The sequence below is a fragment of the Tetranychus urticae genome, unplaced genomic scaffold (assembly GCF_039701765.1).
Source record: "Tetranychus urticae isolate SD_2017Ah unplaced genomic scaffold, NJAU_TeUrti_SD_1.0 Scaffold_4, whole genome shotgun sequence".
NCBI classification, from domain to species: domain Eukaryota; kingdom Metazoa; phylum Arthropoda; class Arachnida; order Trombidiformes; family Tetranychidae; genus Tetranychus; species Tetranychus urticae.
The window spans coordinates 807,501-812,500 of record NW_028315836.1 but is presented as its reverse complement, the minus strand read 5'-3'; the positions used below and the strand labels follow the sequence as shown (position 1 = coordinate 812,500).

At 42.5% G+C, this 5,000-nt stretch overlaps 3 non-coding genes across 3 annotated transcripts in view; all 3 read right to left on the bottom strand.

The window, feature by feature from the left end:
• LOC149093042 (large subunit ribosomal RNA) overlaps positions 1-1,434 on the bottom strand; it is a 4,168-nt gene extending 2,734 nt beyond the window's left edge. The window contains exon 1 of the ribosomal RNA XR_016200421.1: positions 1-1,434. This exon is cut by the window's left edge and continues 2,734 nt beyond it. This is a non-coding gene — a ribosomal RNA (large subunit ribosomal RNA).
• Positions 1,435-1,910: 476 nt separating this feature from the next.
• LOC149093041 (5.8S ribosomal RNA) lies at positions 1,911-2,065 on the bottom strand. The gene has a single exon (XR_016200495.1). It is a non-coding gene; the product is annotated as a 5.8S ribosomal RNA (ribosomal RNA).
• Positions 2,066-2,552: 487 nt separating this feature from the next.
• LOC149093040 (small subunit ribosomal RNA) lies at positions 2,553-4,722 on the bottom strand. The gene has a single exon (XR_016200384.1). It is a non-coding gene; the product is annotated as a small subunit ribosomal RNA (ribosomal RNA).
• Between the last annotated feature and the right edge of the window lie 278 nt (positions 4,723-5,000).

Sequence of the window (5,000 nt, the reverse complement as noted above, 5' to 3'; positions counted from 1 at the left end):
GCCCCAAGACCTCTAATCATTCGCTCTACCGGATGCTACTGGTACTTCCATTGGTGCCAGCTATCCTGAGGGAAACTTCGGAAGAAACCAGCTACTAGACGGTTCGATTAGTCTTTCGCCCCTAAACCCGGATCTGACGATCGATTTGCACGTCAGAATCGCTACAGACCTCCACCAGAGTTTCCTCTGGCTTCATCTTGTCCGGGCTTAGTTCACCATCTTTCGGGTACTAACATATATACTAGTGCTCCGCGAAAATCTCGGTAAAGTGGATATATCACGGGCTGATATTGCGGTATACTCTTACAAGCATACATCATATCAATTTCTTTCAATTCGCCTTTCAAGCCTAAACAAGACTGATCAGCTTGCATACATGTTAGACTCCTTGGTCCGTGTTTCAAGACGGGTCGGATAGAGTACCGATCTACTGACCACAGAATCACTAGGTTAACGTAAGCTTGCCACTTTTACCAACAAACCACCAAAAGCCAGCCAATCCATGAGTTGTTTCAACACCAGGTGAAGAAACAGACATCATCAACGAAAGACTAGTCGGATTCGTCAGAGCAGATGACAAGCATTGTTGACCCTGCATAAGCAGAGATTCATCTCCAATGTGACTGTGGTAACAGTTGCCAACACTAGCTCACAGGCTAAGTCTAACAACGCAAGGAATATTAGTAGCTGTGAAAACTAAATGCTGATTAGGTGTGTGTTTAGTACACCTTGCTGTTATCACTTGAACAAGAGTTTTGCACTCTCCTTCACATTGGTCGTGGTTTGAGCACGAGAGTTGAGAAAATGCACTCCTCATGCACATATTGCACTCCTCCTATCAATACCAAGATCCAAGGGCAGGCTAAAAGTTACCCCTTAACCTACTGATCTTGGAACGCTGTAAAGCATTCTTAGCACTGAATAGAAAAAGGCAACAATACACAAGAGGAGCTGAGTTCTCCTCTCAGCTACACTTCGTGGTTCTATCCGTTTCTCTACAAGCGGTTTCACGTCCTTTTGAACTCTCTCTTCAAAGTACTTTGCAACTTTCCCTCACGGTACTTGTTTGCTATCGATATTACCATCGTATTTAGTCTTAGGAGGAGTTTACCTCCTAATTTGGATTGCACTCTCAAGCAATCTGACTCTATCCGCGACTAAAGCCAGTAATCGATATTCCATTAACCAAGATCTGCCACCGGCCTAGAACCGTCTCTGGGAAGAGGGCCCTTGTCAGAGGGACTTGCAGATTTAGTTGAAATAATCGTGACTCTAACCATTACGCAGCACCGCTTTCCACCTTTCAATGGAAAACCTTTGCGCCGGACTCATCCCTTTTCACTCGCCGTTACTCAGGGAATCTCATTTGATTTCTTTTCCTCCGCTGAATTATATGCTTAAATTCGGCGGGTAACCTCACCTGATCTGAGATCAAAAATATTGATTAAGTTGATTAATGTTTATTTGTGTTGTTTGCAAGCAAGCAACGTAAATCTACTTTAATGTTTGCACAAATTTTGCCTTTGCATTACTTCTTAGGTCTGCTTTAACAGAATGAAATAGCTACTATTTGTACGATTTATACAAGTGCAAGAAGATTCATCAGTTAACAGGTTAGTTGATCACCATAGTTATCTGCAATACGACTTTAGCGTCGTCAGATAGGCGACTAACCTTAGAATCTCATGCTAGTATCTATTCATATATACTGCTTGCAGAGATGAAATATGCATTGTACACAAAATTTATCATGTGAAACAAGTAGATTTGAGATTCTCCTTACTAAATTGCAACGAATTGCAATTAAGAAAAGGAATAAAACATCAAGATTCATGCATATAAATATACAATCCTCTCAAAACAATGCATATATGGTAGTATGCAAGTGTTTTGTTGATTATTTTACATCTCAACTCTCAGACAGATGTGACCTCGGAAAAGACCCGAAAGCCGCAATGTGCGTTGGAAGCTCAAGTGCTCGGCGTGTCCTGCAATTCGCACCGATTATCGTAGCTAGCTACGTTCTTCATCGATTGGTAATTCGAGTGATCCACCGCTTGAAGATGTATCTTTGCCACCGTGGGACTTTTAATAAGTATCCTAAATCTGCATTGAGAGGGTTTGAAAACAATTGTATGCAGTTTATAAAAACCATAGTTGTCTTTACTTAGTTAGGCGAAGAAGTGTAAAACTTCCTTCTTTAAACCTTGCCGTCAGCATAAGCTGAAGACTTGATCAGGTACCAAGTATGTAGCAAGACAGGCTTTTCATTATAAACTACAATTGTTTTGCAAAAGAAATTATGGCTATCGTTAGATAACCCTCACTCTTTGTTGCATTGGATAATGAAAGATGGATGTATGAATGAACGAATGTAATGCAAATTAGAATCATGTTGCAATGGCTAAATGTTTGCAATAAACATTCACAATTGCGACTCTAATGCAAATACAATTCAATTGCATTCACCATATTAGCATCTACAATATCACTATGCAGAGTGTTTGATTGTTTGAAGGTTGTATTTCTCTTATAATAAGAGGGTAATACGTTAATGATCCTTCCGCAGGTTCACCTACGGAAACCTTGTTACGACTTTTACTTCCTCTAAATGATCAAGTTTGAACATCTTTCCAGCACAATCCGACCACTAGTTTCCCAATGGTCTGGATTGACCAGTCCGAAGTCCTCACTAAATCATTCAATCGGTAGTAGCGACGGGCGGTGTGTACAAAGGGCAGGGACGTAATCAACGCAAGCTAATGACTCACGCTTACTGGGAATTCCTCGTTCATGGGCAATAATTACAATGCCCAATCCCCATCACGAAATGGGTTCAAGCGGTTACCCACTCCTTTCGGAGCAGGAAACAGTATGCACGATGACCACTTCAGTGTAGCACGCGTGCGGCCCCGGACATCTAAGGGCATCACAGACCTGTTATTGCTCTGTTTCGTGCGGCTGCGAGCGCCGCTTGTCCCTCTAAGAAGTCCTTACAGTGCTACAGCATCCTTACCCTAGCCAATTCTGTAGGCTAATAGCAGCAGAGCCCTCAACAGCCGAAACCATCAAGAGATACTACCACCCACAGGTTGACTAAGGGGGAGTACTGCAGTGTAAACTGCAAGTCTATTTAGTAGGCTAGAGTCTCGTTCGTTATCGGAATTAACCAGACAAATCACTCCACCAACTAAGAACGGCCATGCACCACCACCCACTGAATCAAGAAAGAGCTCTCAATCTGTCAATCCTCTCAGTGTCCGGGCCGGGTGAGTTTTCCCGTGTTGAGTCAAATTAAGCCGCAAGCTCCACTCCTGGTGGTGCCCTTCCGTCAATTCCTTTAAGTTTCAGCTTTGCAACCATACTTCCCCCGGAACCCAAAAACTTTGGTTTCCCGGAAGCTTCCATTCGAGTCATGAAATTAGTTACTCAGAATGATCGCTGGTTGGCATCGTTTATGGTTAGAACTAGGGCGGTATCTGATCGCCTTCGAACCTCTAACTTTCGTTCTTGATTAATGAAAACATTCTTGGCAAATGCTTTCGCTGTAGTTTGTCTTGCGACGGTCCAAGAATTTCACCTCTAGCGCCGCAATACAAATGCCCCCGTCTGTCCCTCTTAATCATTACCTTGGATTCTTAAGACCAACAAAATAGAACCAAGGTCCTATTCCATTATTCCATGCAAGATCATTCAAGTTAAGGTAGTGGTACGCATCATATAGATGGTTGACCATACCGTTTTTAGGCACCTCTTTCGAGGTTTTGGACGCCTGCTTTGAGCACTCTGATTTTTTCAAGGTAAAAGTCTCGATCGCTTGAATCAACACTCGGTAAAGAGCATTGATAGCAAATATCGAGCAATTTTCTGTCTAAACACTATGAATGTAACCACCAGGAAAGAGGAATGAAGGTTCAAGCAAGCATCCGTAGACACAAGCAAGAAACCTAACATCACCATCTAACCCTTTAATCAGTGGACCCCATAGGTTCGACTGAAATCCAACTACGAGCTTTTTAACCGCAGCAACTTTAATATACGCTATTGGAGCTGGAATTACCGCGGCTGCTGGCACCAGACTTGCCCTCCAATAGATCCTCGTTAAAGGATTTAAATTGTACTCATTCCAATTACGGGGCCTCAATAGAGTCCCGTATTGTTATTTTTCGTCACTACATCCCCGTACTGGGATTGTGTAATTTGCGCGCCTGCTGCCTTCCTTAGATGTGGTAGCCGTTTCTCAGGCTCCCTCTCCGGAATCGAACCCTAATTCCCCGTTACCCGTTACAACCATGGTAGGCGCATAACCTACCATCGACAGTTGATAAGGCAGTTGCTTGAGGGATACATCGTCGGCTCAGAGGCCATACGATTTGCTCAGTTATTCAGAGTCATCACAAGAAATGCAACCGAAGTTGCTAAGATCCCCACTGCTAGTCCTTAGACAGCGACCGAAATCACTGAACAGGGTTCTAGGTGAATAAGAATCATTGGTCTTGTACTAATAAATGCGATCCTTCCGTCAGCAAGCTGAGGTTGGAACACTTGTTCATGTATTAGCTCTAGAATTACCACAGTTATCCATGTAAAAAAGAATATCCGAGGAACCGTAACTGATTTAATGAGCCATTCGCGGTTTCACTTTATAAACAGTATGTACTTAGACATGCATGGCTTAATCTTTGAGACAAGCATATGACTACTGGCAGGATCAACCAGGTAACTTGATGTTTTAGCAAAGTAAAATGCTAAACAAGTTGTTTTTGCAGCTATAAATACGATATCCTCAGCTAACAACCAGCAAGTGGATGTTAACTTTAACGAGGTATCGAGATTTATGTCGTGCATTAAGATGATTCTGCAGAAAACTCTTTAGAATCCATCTTCTTCCACTAAAATGTGCAAGCACATCTAGCAGGAGTAACCATTGCTGGGTACGTTTGCAAGTCAACTAAACAGCATAGTATTATAACCGCTTGATACCAATTTCTTGGATCAAT